The sequence below is a fragment of the Ambystoma mexicanum genome, chromosome 10 (assembly GCF_040938575.1).
Source record: "Ambystoma mexicanum isolate Mex_15411 chromosome 10, UKY_AmexF1_1, whole genome shotgun sequence".
NCBI classification, from domain to species: domain Eukaryota; kingdom Metazoa; phylum Chordata; class Amphibia; order Caudata; family Ambystomatidae; genus Ambystoma; species Ambystoma mexicanum.
This window is the reverse complement of record NC_090932.1, coordinates 1,409,911,960-1,409,931,943: the sequence shown is the minus strand read 5'-3', so window position 1 is coordinate 1,409,931,943 and position 19,984 is coordinate 1,409,911,960. Positions and strand designations below refer to the sequence as shown.

General features: G+C 44.7%; 1 protein-coding gene across 3 annotated transcripts in view; it reads left to right on the top strand.

Moving 5' to 3' along the window:
• The window catches only part of DAO (D-amino acid oxidase), a 431,100-nt gene that overhangs the window by 114,458 nt on the left and 296,658 nt on the right, over nt 1-19,984 (top strand). The gene's annotated exons all lie outside the window — the stretch shown is intronic.

The following is a 19,984-nucleotide window of genomic DNA, read 5'->3' as shown; positions in this document are numbered from 1 at the left end:
TATACGGATTGCAGCTTGCTTTGGGTCAGAGTAAGAATGCTACTGGGGTTATGGGTAGCAGGGACAACTTTTGGCTCCCACTTTGGCAGCGGTGGCGTGGCCGAGCATGAGAGATAGCTCAGGGGCTTGGTGCAGTGGTGGCCAAGAAGGTGCACGAAGATGCTGCAGATTTGTGTCTGGCGACATCGGGGAAGGAGTCAGATTATGAATAAGGTTTTGTTCATGCTCTGGGTGAATGGTGACTATTTTAATAGGTTGCCTAAAGCATATTTTAATGTGTACTGAGCTGCGATTGTGTGGTTATGGCAAATGGGTGGGAGCAGGTTGCGATGCATTTTGAGGCAAGGGACTGTCCAGGTCATATGATGTATGCTGGGCAAGGATAGAATTCTGAATGATATGGAAGAGCACACATGGACGAGGACAGGAATAATATCAAAGCTTGACCAGTAGCGATGACAGCATTGATGGGATATGTACTGGCCACCAAGGATGCAAGGAAATTAGGGCAATAAAGTGGTCTTAAAAATAAAGGTACCACTGTAAGAAGCCCCTTATTTCTTTTTAACGAAGGCACCGGCTTAAAGGAAACATCAACTTAGCGTTAAGTGCAGATGGTCATCTTTTTTCAAAGTGTGACACAAGTCTGTTTGGCCAAATGACTATGATTAGGATTCTCAGGCGGTCAATGCGCACTGAAATGTATTCAGATAGCACAGCTAGAGTCTTGATGAAGAATGGGGGGTAGAGGTTTCAAGGGAGGATACAGTTCTTGCCAGACTTCATGTAGGCACTGCTGGGAGGGTTTGGATCAATGGAGCAAGAATGTGTGTGCACTAGGGAGTGCCTGTTGCTTCCACAGGTTAGAACAGAAGAGGGCTAGTAATGGTGGGTGTGTGTCGGCCCGGGATGTCAGGTGGTGGGAACTGTAAGTCCTGATTGCCGTGGAGTCCCATAGGACTCCACAGGAATGGGGACATGGAAGCACCGGCACCATTGCTAACGGTGCCGGTGCTTCTGTAGAAACCATGCCTACAGGGGCCAGGGATCCCAGCAGGTCAGACTTGCCAGGAGCATCGGCCCCTGCAGGCATACTCATAGTCAGGCAGTCCCTAAAGGGTGCCGGTACGTTTCTACCATCACCCTTATTTCCAGACCGCCAGAGTTGTAATGAGGCCCACTGTCTACATTATATTTGGGTGCCAAGCTAAATTATAATATTATATATATTCCTTTGCCCACCTTATGTTGATGGCGACATTCCCTTCTGCATGCCCTACTCTTGGCCTGGGCCACTTCCGGCTTTGTCTTGGAACGTACCACAGCTTGACACTGCTCACTGCTTACTGTGTTCTGCCCACAGTTGGTTGAGACAAAGTTCTCCCGAGTTTATATTGGTGAGAGTAATGTAGTGACAAGATGTGATACATTTTTCTGGCAACAGAAGGCGCAATAAGGTGGTCCGGAAGCGACCCTGCACCAACCCGGCCTGAAGAAAGTGGCAAAATCAGATAAGTACTACCGAAACCGGTCGACTGACAAGTGAGGATGTGCATAATGATAATGGCATACCCCCTCAGACACTGAAGACTCACATCAATTGAAAGTGAAGATCTCTCTTCACCCAAGTCTGTTTGTGTGCCAGCAGGACATCGTCCACGTATTCAAGTGGAAGGAGTCCTTGACTCGAAACAGCAGTATATGCTTGTTGCTGATTGAGAGTCTTTTAAATAAGTAGAATGGACAGTAACAAATAAGACTGTATACACATGCTAGTCCAGTTATACTACTTCTCAACCTTTTAGGTTTTTAACGTTTATTTACTGTGATAGTACAGCTTGAGATACACACATGTATTGAGATAGGGTCAGAACTCTCCATCTATCCCTCACCTAGATAGGCGGCTCATCACTGTGTATTAGAGCGAGACACCCAAACTTAAGGACAGTTAGAGTCTTTTTTTAAGGACAGATACCTAGGCTACAGGTGATAAGAAATCGCTTAATACCTTCTCTCCTTCTGTGTTTCCACATATTTTGATTGGGCATTAGAGAGGAATATATAAGGCTTGCCAATAGACCTACTTTGTTAAGGTAAACCTTTATTTGATAACATCAACTATGCTAGCTATAATGAGCATTTGTGACTCTGCAAGCACTGTTTCACTCATAGCAGTGATGTGTGGACATTACTGTATTTGACCAGACTGGCATTCCATAGCTTATCGGTTGCCACTCCAACTATCTCAGTCTGCCCATCATCTTCTCTTATTTCCCATGTTACGATAAACTGTCATGTACTGTTTTAGAGATAGGAAAAGGGGGCGCCTGATTATTGTCTATGGCCCTTCAGGCAATTCTGCAATATAATAAAGGGGTAGGGCCAACTAGACCAGAGATGACAATTGACTATTGTTTAAATCAGAATAGTTTTCTGTTTATTATCCCAATATACATGTCAAGAAAAAAATCGGCTCCACAAACCAAATGCAATACATCCCTCCAGCAGCCATTTATTCATAACTCATCCATACAATAATCATATTTGCAAAAATTACATAAAACAAGGTGATACTTTGTATATACCACAAATAACAAATCAAACAATTATAGATTCAACACTCGATTGTTTTACAATGTGCCCCTCTGTTGGTATTCAGGTTTTTTTTTTGAAAACTGTTGTCAACATGTTTCGGTTAAGTTTTCTCACGGGGATGAGACAGTCCCCTCGTGTATTGACTTGGTGTTCAACCTTCTTCAGGACAGGAGAGCAATCGCCACTTTGGCGTTGCCTCTTGGTAAAAAACCAAAGGTATGGGGTGTGTGGCAAGGGAGCCTTAAATCTAGAAGTAAAAAAGAATAAAAAATTGTCATCTCTGTGTTTACTCAACAACTTATTTACTTAGCATCTAAATACAGTTCTCTTAGTTAACTGTATATCACCTGCTAACCTCCTCTGAATCTTTCAGGGGCTGGCGAACCGGTGTGGTGGAATCGATCCCGTGGTGAATGCTTCCAACAATGGCGCTTCACGTAATAAATGCCCTATAGTAAAAAGGACATGTGTGTTTTAAAATTCAGAAATGAGAGCCTACTCGGGTCATTCACAAATAATGGGTTGGTACTCACTGTTGTTCTCAAAAGGAAACTATTTTCTTTTTTCTTATTTCCAGTTAGAAAATAGTGCAAAGTAATTCATTAAAGCAACTGCGTCTTTAAAAACGCCTGCGAAAGGAGAAAACAAAGCATATGAAACATGCATTAACTGCTATGTTTCAAAGAGGCAGCAATCTGTCACTGTTAGATTAACTCCAACACAATCACGCTTTGAAAAAGGGGAGGGGGGGGCACTTACTTGAGACAGCCATATGTTTAATCGCGGTTAAAGCGCACTGGCAAGAAGTGTAGCAAGATTTACGGCCGTGAACCGAAAGGCTGCCTATATAAACAACAGACATGGAGCAAAGTGATTAGTGTCTGCTCATTAAACTTGGTGCACCTCGGCGCTGCTGTATATAAATATCATTATTCTCTTACCTTGTTAAAGGCGAGGAATGGAGTCCAGGACCCAGCTGCGCAGTCAGTAGTCTGCGCTCCTGTCGTCTGCCAGAGTTATATAAACGCTGTGCAGGCATGCGCTTAGACCTCACAAACCAGTCGCTTGGAATTCTGGGCTTTGTAGTATATAGTGCTATGGTGACATATAGAAGGTGATTCACATGTCACTGTATAGGAATCTCATGTATCCATCGCAAAATTATTCTATTTGTCGGTCTTTTAAATTATGTGCTTACTAGCTCACCATCTGCCAGAAATGTAGCTCACCATCTGACAGACTCGTGTAAACACTGTATAGACATGCGCTTAGGCCTGAGAAACCAGCCGCTTGGGATTGTGGGTTTTGTAGTGCATAGTGTCACTATGGATGATATAATATCATCCGTGTTCAGATATAATGAGAGACTAAATCACTTGTCTCTACCGCCTCCATTACAGGACTTATTCTTCTTGTTTGTCTTTAGATTGTGTGCTAGGTAGCTCACCAAAGCACACTGGGATCACTGTCACCCCGCCCTAGTGAGTGGCGTGTTCCCGTGATTACTCTTAGATAGGGGGGTGAAAAGTTCAGTCACTCATAGTGAATGAAGTTTCAAAAAATCCTCGCTAGTTAAAGAAAAATACGCACTAAAAGGGGCGCTCACGTGTGCAATGTATTGTGAATTACAGGGAGTTAAATGCTGTTTAGTACATTCCAATCTACCGAAATGTTTAACCCATGTTGTACTGTATCTAGAGAATAAATCCATTTCTGTTCGAGGCGGTGTAGAGCCATTGCCATATCTCCACCTCTTGATTTTGGATTTAGAGTTTGTAACACAAACCACTTCATTTCTGTGTCTTTATGATTGAACCTCTTGAAATGCTCCACCAGGGGTTTGTCAGGGGTGTGATTTCTTATGCAAGAGCGATGTTCTCCAATGCGAACCTTCACTGCTCTGACCGTTTTCCCTACATACAGTAGGTCGCATGGACAAGATATCACATATATTGCATTCTTTGTACAGCAGTTGGTGTGGTTTCTCATCACCCATGTCTTATTCCCGTATTGAAAACTGTGTTTAGTCTCGGTAAATGGACAGACACTGCAGTTACCACATTTATAATGGCCAATAATGGGAGGCAGACCCCATTGGTTCATGATGGTGGTATCTCTGGGTTTCTCTCGATAAGTGTGAACCAATTTTTGTCTTAAATTACAGTTGCGTTTAAATGCGAACATTGGTTTCTGTGAAAATGTGCCGGGATTTTTTACCAAATCCCAATTCTGATTGATTATTTTTCTAATGGCGTTACTAATAGGATTGAATGTGGTAACGCAAACCAATCTATCGTTCGTTTTTTTTTCCCTTACTTGTAAAGAAACTTCTCTGTTCGTATTCGCAGCTCTTTTTAGATTGTTCTTCACCAGACGTTTGGGGTACCCCGTGTGACCAACCTTTCTTTAAGTTGTGTGGCATGTATATTATAATCATCCATATCGGTACAATTCCGTCGAATTCTCAAAAATTGACCGTAAGGAAGATTAAATTTAAGACTCTCTGGATGAAAACTTGAATAATGCAATAAGGTATTCTTATCTGTAGCTTTTCTATAAAGTGAGGTGACTAAGTTGTTCCCTTGTTTTCTGATCATCAGGTCCAGGAAGCTTACTTGTTCTTTACTCCATTCGATGGTAAATTTAATATTCAAATCACAAGTATTCAACCATTTGTGAAAGAAACAAAGAAACAGGGTGAGGAGCTAGCAACTCTGGAAAAAGAATTTCTCGACAATAAAAATATGCAAGACGCGAAAAAAATTCTGGAAAATCTAGAAATAGAAATTAAGAAATTCAAACAACTCAATCTAGATCGGAAAATACTCAAATTGAAGAAAGACATAGCTAGTTACCAAGAAGAGAAAACCTACCCTTATCTAAAAGAAGATTTCTTTATTAATCCTCCACAACACTCTAACCAGAACCCCATTAACCAGAACCCCATCTAACGCCATTAGAAAAATAATCAATCAGAATTGGGATTTGGTAAAAAATCCCGGCACATTATCACAGAAACCAATGTTCGCATTTAAACGCAACTGTAATTTAAGACAAAAATTGGTTCACACTTATCGAGAGAAACCCAGAGATACCACCATCATGAACCAATGGGGTCTGCCTCCCATTATTGGCCATTATAAATGTGGTAACTGCAGTGTCTGTCCATTTACCGAGACTAAACACAGTTTTCAATACGGGAATAAGACATGGGTGATGAGAAACCACACCAACTGCTGTACAAAGAATGCAATATATGTGATATCTTGTCCATGCGACCTACTGTATGTAGGGAAAACGGTCAGAGCAGTGAAGGTTCGCATTGGAGAACATCGCTCTTGCATAAGAAATCACACCCCTGACAAACCCCTGGTGGAGCATTTCAAGAGGTTCAATCATAAAGACACAGAAATGAAGTGGTTTGTGTTACAAACTCTAAATCCAAAACCAAGAGGTGGAGATATGGCAATGGCTCTACACCGATTCGAACAGAAATGGATTTATTCTCTAGATAGAGTACAACATGGGTTAAACATTTCGGTAGAATGGAATGTACTAAACAGCATTTAACTCCCTGTAATTCACAATACATTGCACACGTGAGCGCCCCTTTTAGTGCGTATTTTTCTTTAACTAGAGAGGATTTTTTGAAACTTCATTCACTATGAGTGACTGAACTTTTCACCCCCCTATCTAAGAGTAATCACGGGAACACGCCACTCACTAGGGCGGGGTGACAGGGATCCCGGTGTGCTTTGGTGAGCTACCTAGCACACAATCTAAAGACAAACAAGAAGAATAAGTCCTGTAATGGAGGCAGTAGAGACAAGTGATTTAGTCTCTCATTATATCTGAACACGGATGATATATCATCCCTAGTGACACTATGCACTACAAAACCCACAATCCCAAGCGGCTGGTTTCTCAGGCCTAAGCGCATGTCTATACAGTGTTTACACGAGTCTGTCAGATGGTGAGCTACATTTCTGGCAGATGGTGAGCTAGTAAGCACATAATTTAAAAGACCGACAAATAGAATAATTTCGCGATGGATACATGAGATTCCTATACAGTGACATGTGAATCACCTTCTATATGTCACCATAGCACTATATACTACAAAGCCCAGAATTCCAAGCGACTGGTTTGTGAGGTCTAAGCGCATGCCTGCACAGCGTTTATATAACTCTGGCAGACGACAGGAGCGCAGACTACTGACTGCGCAGCTGGGTCCTGGACTCCATTCCTCGCCTTTAACAAGGTAAGAGAATAATGATATTTATATACAGCAGCGCCGAGGTGCACCAAGTTTAATGAGCAGACACTAATCACTTTGCTCCATGTCTGTTGTTTATATAGGCAGCCTTTCGGTTCACGGCCGTAAATCTTGCTACACTTCTTGCCAGTGCGCTTTAACCGCGATTAAACATATGGCTGTCTCAAGTAAGTGCCCCCCCTCCCCTTTTTCAAAGCGTGATTGTGTTGGAGTTAATCTAACAGTGACAGATTGCTGCCTCTTTGAAACATAGCAGTTAATGCATGTTTCATATGCTTTGTTTTCTCCTTTCGCAGGCGTTTTTAAAGACGCAGTTGCTTTAATGAATTACTTTGCACTATTTTCTAACTGGAAATAAGAAAAAAGAAAATAGTTTCCTTTTGAGAACAACAGTGAGTACCAACCCATTATTTGTGAATGACCCGAGTAGGCTCTCATTTCTGAATTTTAAAACACACATGTCCTTTTTACTATAGGGCATTTATTACGTGAAGCGCCATTGTTGGAAGCATTCACCACGGGATCGATTCCACCACACCGGTTCGCCAGCCCCTGAAAGATTCAGAGGAGGTTAGCAGGTGATATACAGTTAACTAAGAGAACTGTATTTAGATGCTAAGTAAATAAGTTGTTGAGTAAACACAGAGATGACAATTTTTTATTCTTTTTTACTTCTAGATGTAAGGCTCCCTTGCCACACACCCCATACCTTTGGTTTTTTACCAAGAGGCAACGCCAAAGTGGCGATTGCTCTCCTGTCCTGAAGAAGGTTGAACACCAAGTCAATACACGAGGGGACTGTCTCATCCCCGTGAGAAAACTTAACCGAAACATGTTGACAACAGTTTTAAAAAAAAAAACCCTGAATACCAACAGAGGGGCACATTGTAAAACAATCGAGTGTTGAATCTATAATTGTTTGATTTATTATTTGTGGTATATACAAAGTATCACCTTGTTTTATGTAATTTTTGCAAATATGATTATTGTATGGATGAGTTATGAATGAATGGTTGCTGGAGGGATGTATTGCATTTGGTTTGTGGAGCCGATTTTTTCATGACATGTATATTGGGATAATAAACAGAAAACTATTCTGATTTAAACAATAGTCAATTGTCATCTCTGGTCTAGTTGGCCCTACCCCTTTATTATAATGTACTGTTTTAGCCCTTCTTATACAATACTGTAAACTAGCTGTATTTGGAGATGCTGCCCATGCTATGTTACGCTGCTATGTGTGATGGTACGCAGTGATGACAGCTGCTAGCCTAGTCTGTGCAGGTTGGCGCCTTTCTTTTCTAGGCTGATAAATGGAGGGCTATGCTCATGCATTGATGCTAAGTGCTATGTTATGCTGTCATATATAAGGATATGCTTGCTGGTTTATGCTAGCCTAACCGTTTGCCTTTTTAAGCAGATATGTGCTAAAGATCTATACTACGTTTACGCGTATGTATTTATGTCAACACCAATGCAAAGGAATACCAGTGAGCATATTATACTAAGACATGTGACCGAGGAAGCTCCCATAGCAAAAATAGGCACAGAGTTGTCTCAGATAATCAACCACTGAATCCAGTTAGAACATTGCACATTAACACGGCATGTTCATGATAACGTCATATGCCCCCCTACAGTCAAGGATAAAGGCCTGTCCATTCTATTATATCATTATCACACTCCCTATTTCCCCTCTACTGTAAGCAATCCCAGTAAGACTAGGGGTGGGGAGATCTTTCTCGTATTGCCCTTTTGTTTCCTCCAACTTTCATTCAACACTCAGCTAACTCCTGGTTCCAACACCTCTGTCAGCAGCCTCAGCATTACTAGATCTTTTGAGTAATCCTCCTAAGGGACTCATGGACTCATAACAAATGCCTGTTTCTGAAGGCCGCACAACTCACAGGATCTCTTGAGTACATATCAAGGTCATCACACATTCATAACTTGATTTCTAAATAAAACCAACAACACATTGCACTGCCAACCGCCAAGATAATTGACTTGTACAATATGGACAGTTCTTGATTCTATTTATGACCTTTTTGGTCTAAAACAATACTAATATACATGCATCACAGCATTCACTGTCACTCAACCTTATGTTATCTTTCCCTTGTTGCTGTGACCCATGTCTGTCTGTTTTGTTCACCAACTTTCTCCCTATTTGCCTTTTCTCACATCACTTTTCCCAGTTTAATTTTCACCCCACAGACCATGGTCTGGTTTACACCCTGGGTGGGATCACAGTTCGTCCTTGCGGACAAAATGTTGGTGCTTTAAGACCACTACAGTGGTGATGTGCACAGTATAAAAGCCAATTAACATTAACAATAACACTCACTAGCTAATACCTCACCTTCTCCAAAAATAATTTTCACATTCCGCACTCCTTCCTCCTCACTGATGGTCTCTTGGGCTTCAACCTCCTCCTCCTCCTCTTACCTCACTCGAATAGGCCACACTTCATGATTTCTTTTGCCCATCTACGTACCCCTCCCATTCAGTGTGTTGACTCTCTGTCCATGGACAACCTGCCCGTGTCTTCCCCTCCCAGTATCTGTTGTTTGCTGCCAAACAGGGGCTAAGCCCCGCCTAGTTCCTCCACGTGGTCCTGCCACAGAATAACAATGGTGGCCCAGGAGGCTGAAGGCTCAGGTTTGTGTTTTGGGCCTTGTTTCTTTGGACCCCACATGTGAGTCGTAGTGTTGGAGGGGGATGTATGCCCTGTATTAGTCCCTGGTGGTCTTGGGCTGTTAGTTACGGCTTGTTGTGCTTGCCTCAACTGCATGGCAATGCTGTGCGACTTCCTGGGCTGCCCCTCATTGGCAGTGCCACAGTTGTCTCTCTGTGCCCTTTTTTTTCTGCACTGGCTGAATGATGAGTCATGCCTGTTTTGTTCTTGGTGGTCGCGTCTTGGTCTTCTGGTGGCTGTGGTGTGGCCTGGGATCACTGCTCTCCCTCGGATGCGTCTGGTTGCTTTCCCTTTTGAGTGCGATGTAAATAAGAAAAAAAAGAGAACACTGACAAGCATTTTGCTGATGTTTGGCATGAGACAAAGGGAGACTACTCAGAAATAGGCTGGCAGGGGCAAGAATTGCTTCCCTCTAACCTGCCAATGCCCCCCTCATGGGTAGGAGTGGATCTGGATATCTCCCTGATAGGCTTCCAATTCTCTGCTGAGAGGGGTTCCGGCAACTCCTTAGTACTGGTCTTCTCACAATGTATGTAGTGCACACATATAAACATACATAGATTTTTTTATATCATTTGCCCATGGTAAAAGAGACATTCAAATTCACAATTTTCCCAAGCCTTGTTTGTACCAAAATAGACACTCTTTTCATACAGTGTACTGTTTCACTAACTGTTCATTACTCAGGGAAGAGAAGATCTAAAAAGGTTAATCGTGAAGCAATGCGTCTGGTTGGTGCTGCTTACCTGATTTTTCGGATGGTTGTGCTGTAGAAGCCAGACTGTCTTGTGTTCAGAGGCCTCAAGTAATTGCAATGCGAGGAACCATCCCAAGGCCCACCAGGATGCGACTGGGGAGTCCTGAATTAGCTCTCCACGCCACGGGATGGCTCTTCCCAGAATTACATGGCACAGGAATAGTGCAAGCACTGACAGGGAAGGCCAAGCTGAAAACTTATGTCCTAAGTTGAAGTCTCTGAAGAGAATGTTGATAGATGGAAGGGATTTCTGGAGCATTCTTGAGTCCCAAGTTGAGGTCTCTGAAGTAATGTTGAAAAACAGCAAGTCTTTCTGGAGGCTGGTTGGGTAGAGCTGGCAGAGGACAGGCTGATGGATAAAATGTCAGAAAGGTGGCAGGAAGGAACAGGACTGAATCAATGAGGGAGGACTGGGAGCTAGACCGTGGAAGGTAATGGGCAAGGAAAGACCCCAATGATAGGGATAAGGAGCAGAGAAAAGACAAGAAAAAGGAAGAAGAAACCAGCAAGGAAGGCTGAAGCAAGGCAGGGATCACAAGATTTCTGGAGCGCTACACGGTTCAAGAACTAAACGTGTTAAGACGCAAGGAACTGATCAGCAGAGGGATTCTTTATAGTGCTGATATGACAACAAGCCTTGCCCAGCAAGCCGCAGTTGCCTAGTGCTCTGTATAGCAGTAAGCACGGAGCGAGGAACACGGCAGTCTGTGCATGCATGATAGAAAAGTAATGGCTGTGCACAAAGAATGCTGCGTCCTCAAAGAGTGGAGCCATGGGAAGCACCAACGTGGGTAGAGGTGCCGCAATCTAGTCGGAGGATGGAGGCGCCGGGAAGCATGGGATGGAAGCCCCCTCAAGGTAAGTGAAGTTAGATGGAAGCCACCCCGTAGGGCGAGTAGTGTAACACTATGACCCCTCCCAGGAAGGCGAGGTGCCCCAGGCATCCATGGATGCCGAGGAAAGAATTCCCACAACAGACACCGGGCATTAACATGTGAGCTAGGTTCCCAAGTGCGATCACTAGTCCGGTAGCCTTTCCAATCAACCAGATATTGGAGAACTCCACAGCTGATATGAGAGTCACAAATCTCCTGCACCTCATACTCAGGGGAACCATGGAGCAATAGGGAAGCCGGCCGAGGACAAGATCTCCCAAAAGAATCAGGCACATAGGGCCTCAAGAGAGAAACATGAAAAACAGGATGTAGGTGCCATGAAGGGGGAAGCAGCAACTTGTAAGCCACAGATGACAGCCGCTTATGATCTTGAATGGACCAAAGAAACAGGGAGCCAGCTTATTGGGTAGGTTGTGAAGAGATACTTTCTTAGAGGACAACCACACCATATCCCTGATAGCAAAATTTGGTTCTGAGGTGTGATGTCTGTCAGCCTGGTCCTTCATGCTATTCTTAGCCACCTCCAGAGTTTCCATGGTTAGCTGATGTTGAGACTGCATCCTGGAAACCAAGCCATCTGAAGATGGAATAGGACTAGGCAAAACTGGGTTGAACGGAGCCACCCTGGGATGTTTCCCATAGGTACAATAGAAAGGGCTCGAATACCTGTTGTCTTGAGAAGCATTGGCCTAACAACGTAGGTAATGTTTGAGAGTTTGATTAGTTCTTCCGTCTGGCCATAGGTCTGCGGATGATATCCTGAGCTTAAAGCACGATGTACTCCCCAAATGTTTACAGACTTGGGACCAAAACAAGGAAATTAACTGAGACCCACGATTTAAAAGAATCTTTTCAGGAAGGCCTTGTAAACGGTATATTTCATGGAGAAAAGCATGTGCCATCTGGATTCGAGGTTATCTTGGAAAAAGGTATAAAGTGTGCCATTTCAAAGAAACAATCGGCCACAACCTTTATACATGTGTCACCCTCTTAAGGTGGCAACTCTACAATGAAGGCCATGGCTATGGTATGCCAAGGAAAAGGATGTGATTCAGTGGGTTGTAACAACCCCAAGGCTCTCTTGCATGTGATTTTTGTTCGAGCACAGACATGGCACATCTTCACATAGTCCTGGACTTGGCGAGCCTATCCTGGCCACCAGAATTGTCATGCAATCAGTTCCCGGGTTGCTTTCACACCTCGGTGTCCTCAGATTTTCGAATCATAAAAACCTTGCAATATAGCTACACAAAGGTCAGAAGCTGGTACATACAGACGTTCCAAGTAGAACAAGAGACCATCCCTCTCACTGATGGCATTCCTACCCAACATGTTACCCCTAGCAGGATCGGACCATGTACCACAAAGCAGGGTACCCAAATGGGGCTGCAAAGCAGATAGAATATGTTTTGGAACAATAACAGGTGTATCAATGTTGCAGTATCTTCTCATGTTCTAAAGATTGGGACGATACATCCGCTTTCCGGTTCTGGGCACCCAGAATATAGGAGATGGTGAAATCAAAATGGGAAAAGAAAAAGGCCAACCAGACCTGTCTAGTGTTCCGGCATTGAAGGGAGCACAAAAACTGGAGGTTCCCGTGATCGATACAGACTTCTACTGAAAACCTTCCTCCCAGAAGATGATCCCAGAAGATGCTACGATATGCCATTTATAACGTGCATGTACACAAGTGTTTCTAGGTGCGCCAATCAAGGAGGGAAGACAGAGGGAGGACAAGACAATTGATCTTACTAAGCCTTATGACATTCAGATCGAGCAAGTGCGACAACACAAAGTGCAGAGGGAAGGCAGAAGGGGGAAGTGCCAGGGAGAGGGAAGGGGGGAAGTGCAATCAGGGCAGAATTGCTCTGAGTACGTGCAGCCAGGGCAGTGCAACCTGCAATTAAAAGAAAGACACTGGCCAGTTTCTAAGACAGGAGGTAAGGCTAGAGATAAGGATCTTCTGCAAGCTTAGTGACACAAAGGGGACAGAAATTGGGGCCCTCTCTGCTGACACCGGCCACCACAAGGGTAGGGCCGGATATGGATTTCTCCCCACTAGGCATGCCACCCTTGTCTAAGTGTGGTTCCCGTCCCCTCTTATTAAAGCCACGGTACTTGTGCCAAATACCCTCAACCACCGGGATTGGGGCAACAATACAATGCAATACAATAAAATACCATATACCTGCATTCAAATATGTCCTTAAAATCCACCTCTTCTCCCCAGAAGTAAACTCTGCCCTGACACAGGCTTTTGTGCCGACTTAATTCTCTCCTCTCCCCCACTGGGCATATTGTGCATACAAATATGCCTGATTGTGAATAATCATTTTATGTCATTGTCTGTTGGCACTGTCCTCACATTATATCCTATTATGTTCATCTTGCTCATCTGAAGCTGTTCAACACAAACTCCTCCTAGATATCTGGCCCCAGAGTGTGTCCAGGTCAGTATCCAGTGATAACATTGCAGGAAATAATAAAGAATGAATTTACAAAGATGAAAACACATTGCATGAAATAATAGAGTGGGTAAAAAATACCCAACAGAGAACAAATTTCGAAATATAGAAAAGAAAATGTAATGATAGGGGTGGGTTTTAGGTGTAAAACAAATAAACAGATTTAGGTTAAATGTGGGACAAAGGGGCGGCAGACTAGGAGAGTTTCGGAGTAGAAGAGTTAAGGGAGGCTCGGGGGTGCCAAGCCGAAATTAGGTATTTTTACAGTATGCACTTTAAAAAGGCATTTCGACATTTTTTCTTGCATTATTTCTTGCACTCTGTCATTTTACGTCTCTGTTATTTCTGTATTGAAATCACAGTGAATCTCCAGGTCCTGCTTGTACTGGTGGCATGCCCGTACCTCCATCAAACGGCTATCGGCATCAGAAGAAGTGATACCACGCATTCATGTGACATTGCACAAGGAAATCTCCTTTGGAACTTAGAGGTTAGAAAAGGGGTAGTATTTGATTTCAGGGCAGGCCGTGGGTTGTGGATGCAATGGGGTTACGGAAGCATTAATATTGGGTTTTATGATGCTGGTGAGTTTGGGTTGGACGGTAAGAGCAACATTTGTGACAAAATGATTTAGGGATGTTTGGGTTATAGAGGTAGGAACCTGGTTTATAAGGACAATGTGGGTGTTGCAGAGGGGGCGCCGTTTAAATTGACCTTCATACCATTGTATGTGGTGTGGTCGGGACAGGGACAGAATTGGTGTTGATGTACGCGCTATACAGCATCACTTTCATGAGTAAAACACGTTTGCTAAAAGCATATTCTTTTGTCAGTGAACTGGCCACTGCATCAGACTGCCCAAGTGGCTGGACCTTTCCTGGCATCTCTGGTAGTAGAGCTACCACTCTTCAAAGCTCCGCAATTTGCTGTAACATTCAACACAGCCGTAAGCTTGACCCCCAAATACCAGAGAGTCTACCAGGGGTCACACCATGTGTGATGTGTGCAGCATAATTGGGCCTTTATTAGCTCAGATGTAGCCTCCACAGAGGTACAGGCCCCATTGTGCTTTTTCGGACCTCTGCTTCTGCTGGTTTGCTGGCTCTCAGTAAGTAAGCAAGGAAGCAAATGATACACACAGTGATCGAAGTGAGCGGGAATGGTTGGGAGCAGTGTTCCACTACTTTTATTTTTTTCTGTTTACCATTCCTCTACTTTTTACGACCATATTCACCATTCTATATAGAGGATGTGTCCATTCATGTCCCTGTGCAAGTGTAAAGTTGTAATAGGAGTCTTACTTACTAGTCACTTCGACTATTGCAAGGCCTCGGCCGCAACACCTTGTACCATGTTGCATTATGCGTCCACCTACCATCTTCCCCTGCCAAGACCACAGTTCCACTACCTTTTTCGGTACACTTCTACCACTGGATACACAGAATCACCTGTGAGATGGAAGATGTGAACCAACGATGGTCATGCAAGATGTGACAACGTTCTATCACATGACCAGAGCATGTGCGCAGCCATACGCCATTTAATCCTGCTTATTGTTTGAGGATTTCTCATAGCTGTGGTTCAGATTCTATCATTCTGAATGCAAGACTACAGGTTCCAGAATGCAAAGCCAAGCCAGCCATGAATGCTGGACACGCCGAGGATCATCATGTCTTGCAAAGGTGGCTGTGCAGTTCATATGCGTCACATTTAACACAGAGTTATATAGTGGTGGTATTTGTGTGACAGAGCCACTGTCTGTGCGTTCATTAAACACCCTGCTCATCCCCACCCAGTGGCCAACACACGGTGGATGAGTGCGGGTCAAGGATCGGTGCTTTCTTTCCCTTGGAGGGGATGTGGGAAGACACCCACATTCACCACAGTGTGTCTCCATGTAGTTGAACGCTACTGTTCCACTGTGTGATGGAGTTATAGCACCACCAGGGAAATGTGCGCAACAATGCATGGTGATCGGTTGGCATCATAAGCCATCTGGATGTTCCTTGTCTGTTTCCTTTTCCAATTCTGGAAAACGTACTTTCTTGCCACTGTGGGAACCAATGAATAAGGAGGTGGTCCATGCCCCGACTATGCTTTAATGGGAACCCGACAATGGCCTCCTTCATACCTGTGCAGGTCAGTGGGATGTTCAAGTGCTCTGCAACACTCCACAGCATGGCCCTTACCCCCCAATGGCAATATCTCTGAGAATCTGGGCTAGTGGAGGCCCTATGGCACCCCCACTATGTGGCCCAGGCGCAAACGTGTAACTGGAGCGTATAATGATCCATATTGAAATGCCACTTCCATGGCCGCCGTGGACGAGTTTCTGGATGAATATGATTGCACCATCTAAGGTCAGGATGTCAGCGCGCTGGGGCCGAAGGTGAGAACCTCCCTCTGCACAGCTGGGCATGACCCTCCTCCAGCTGCTCTGCCTCCTCCTGCCCTGCATCAAGTGCCAGAAAGCAGTGGCATATGGGCAGTACTAGGGGTCAGTGACCTATGAAATGGAATTTTACTTTGCATCTGCCATTTGCAGAAGGCTTTCCTCCTGATTGCAGTCCCCTTTGTTCGGAGCTGGGAGACGCTGTGTAGCATGCATGATTATTTACTTCCGCTGCCTATTGAGTGGTGCTGTTTTCCACCACCAGGCTCTACGGGCCTTATTCTGCTTTCGGTGGATCCAGGAAAAGCGCAGGGTTTCCCTGCAGGATGTACTGCCCTGTGCAGGAAATCGAAAACCTATCCAAGACGATCAGAAATCGTATCCTCGCAAAGAGGCTGGATTCCTGTAGACTCTTCTGGCGGATAGGATCCGCTTTACCTACAATGCTCAAAGAAGGTGCAGTGTGTATGAATCCATCGCAATGATGGTCTCCAGGTTTATCCTGACAGCCGCCACTTCCTTACGAATCCATTACAATGATAGCCTCGTTGTTAATTTTGGCTATTAGGTGGCTCACAAGTGCCATCTTTACACCAAAAATATCGTATTACAGTACAGCTAGAGAGAGAGATGGCATGCGAGAAAGGGCACACGCCTTGTGGGTTCCGTTTAGTTATTTCCCCACCCATTGACTGCCCAAAGCCATGATAATCCCTCTGGCCAGTCCCACCCACTACCTGCCCCTCACGACCCTAAACACATCCTCCTGGGATATCTTTTAGTTTGATTGATCTAGCTTTTTCAAGCAGTGCCATCAAACTTTCGCCTGCCAGTATTATTTCAAAGCAGTCTGCTGAGAGTTAATGGGCCTCATGCCGAGTTTGCCGGGCTGGAAATAAGGGTGCCGGTGAACTCACTGGCACACTTGTTTCCGGACTGGCAATCTATGGGTTTGCCTGCCGGAGCCACTGTGCCCGACAGGTCTGACCCTACTGGGCACAGCGGTCATGGTGGACAAAGCCGTCATGGAAGCACCGGCACCGTTAACGGTGCCGGTGCTTCCATGTCCCCACTCCCATAGAGTCCTACGGGACTCTATGGGAATGGGGATTAAGCAAATTATCGGCACCTGACTTCCCGGGCCGCCGGGCTTGTAATAGCCCAGTGGCACCGGGAAGTCAGGGGCTGGTAATCCTTTACTGGTCCGGCGGCACCCCGGTGGTGGCACCGTCAGGGTTACCGCTGGATCCATAATGAGGCCCAATAGCTTAATTGACAATTGTAAATGAAATACTGGTGCCAATGAAAACATCTTAACCAAGTGTGCCTTCTGCCACTTTATGTATGTTCCTTGCACTGATATATTTATTTTACTTATTTATTTGTATTTTTGTTTAGTGCTGGCCCTACCCAGAGGGTCTCAGAGCGCCTTACGTGGTTCACATATTGAATAGTGGGAGTTGCAAAAAAGAAGTTACAAAATGTTTTCAGGAAAGGACAGGAAGATTAGGATAGAGAAGTGATAGCAGTGAAGGAGGGCCGGGTTATGTGTGGCGAAAGAGGCAGGTTTTGAGGCTCTTTCTGAAAGTGGTGATGGTGGATGCAGTGCATATGTGAAGAGGTAGAGTGTTCCATGCGCTGGGTGCCCAATGTGTAAATGCTTGTTTTTGTGTGCATGTGAGTTTTCCGAGTGGGATGTGCAGAAGGTGTTGACTGGCTTGTCTGGTGTTTGCGTGGGTGATGGGTTTGAGTTTGCCATGAAGGTAATATGGAGTTTTGAGATGGATGGCACTGAATACAATGCAGAGTCCTTTGAAGGGAATTCTCTGGGGCATGGGGAGCCAGTGGAGCTGGGCAAGAGCAAGGGTGATGTGTGAGTGTTTGGTGTAGGTGGAGGATGAGTCTGGTTGCTGCATTTTGTATGGCCTTCAGGGGCTAAGGGTGTTGTTGGGGAGTCCAGTTTGGAGAGCATTTCCATAGTCCAGCTTAGGGAGAGCCAGTGCTTGGATTCAGGTGCGGAAGTCGTCCGGAAGAATGATACGTCTGATTTGCCATAGGAGGTGTAGTTGTATATTGCATGTTTTGCTGACAGCAGCTACGTGGTGTGTGAAGGAAAGGTGGGGGTTGATGGTGGAATTAACAGGTGTGGAGAGGAATATGTGTGGGTTGTTCTTGGATCCAGCGCGTTGGGTCGGGTTTTTGTCTTGGTGGTAGATGAGGAGGTATTCTGTTTTGAAAGGGCTGAGTTTGAGGAAGCGGGTGGCCATCCAGTTGGTAAACTATTTACTTGTTGGTTTATCATTTTAAGCGCTCGCACACACTCCACACATAACCACTACATTTGCGAATGAGTACATATGTGACTAGCTTTGAACAATTCTGTTTAGCTCAAAATGACTATTTTGACAGAGGCCTGGGCCGCCATTTGAAGTTCCATTGCTCTGCAGAGTGCCGTGCCTGTACTTTGTTTGTAAGAGAAAATGATCACTAAATCACAACCCAAATGTGCAGAATGTGATTGCGATGGACTGTTTCTCAAGTACAAGGCACTGACGGGCCTCATTACCAGTTTGGCGGTATTGAGGCGTTAATTCTGTTGGAATACTGCCAAATGGAGTTACCACCATTTGTAATCCTGTTTTAAAACCAAGGGGTAACGGTAACTATCATATGGAGTTATTGTTACCGCCACTTGGTCCACTTAGGGTTTACGACGGGATTGCAAATGGTGGTAAAGTGGTGTTAATCAACATTTATGGAGTCCATAGTAGTCCATTGTGGATTTTTGGTGGAATTACCACCGGCTGAATTGGTAACGTGCACAAGAATCTGGGTGGAAAAGTGCTGGAGGTAAATCTTCCACTTTTCCTATGAAATTCAGCAGAATTACAGAGTAATAATTCCGCCAAACTTTTCCTTTGTCGGTGCAGGAAAAATGGCAGTAACACAATTACGGCTATGTTTTTCCTGCACCTTCAACCTTGTCCCTTCAAAGTATTTATTTGTATCATTTAATTGTTTATTTATTTGAAGATGCGCTGCATTTAAGTGTCAGTGGTACAATCGGGCACACACAGAGTGTTGCTGTGTTCACAAAGAAAACATCAGTTGAAGCTTTGGAGAAATATTGGGCCTCATTACGACTTCGGCGTTAGCCATGCCGGTAAAAACGGCAGGCTGCCGCCGGAGTTGTGGTTTGTTTCTGGCACCTGGTAATGGGGAATCACCGGGGCATAACAGCCCCGGCGGTCCCTGAAGCCAGGCGCTGGAAAATGTTCCTCCCCATTCCCATTGAGTCCGATAGGGAGGACGGATGCATCGGCATTGTGTGCAATAGTGCCGGTGCATCCGTCAAAGTCTGCGGGCGGGAGGACATCCCATCCGCAAACTTGTGCTCTGCCGGTCCGGTAACAACAGTGCCGGTAAGCCTACTGTTGTTACCAGACCGGCAGGGTCATAATGAGGCCCATTGTCTGTCAGAATTGAAGGGCTTCCCCCCCACACAGTTTGATGAGGACATCCAGAGAAGGGCTAGTTGTACTTCTTGATGTATTGATACGAGTTTGTTTTCATATTGTAATGGGTCTTCTCATGCTTAGGGGTTTGCTCTTTTTGTTGTTTGCAATTTAAAATTCAATTACATTTTTTGTAATGCCCAGGTAAGCACACCATTCTCCAGGTGCTGCCATCTTATTATCGGGTAGTGCCTTTATGGTGGTACCTGCCAACTGACTAAGCTATGTTCACGCAAATGCAAGAACTGTTGGCTTTGCCAATGCTTGTTTGCCATGCCATGATGGCCACCACTGCACGCACAGCATTTACCCTTGAACTGGTGATAGGGTTCTTGGGATCCTCCCAGATTCTTGTGCACATTACCAATTCATGCTATGAATCACCAG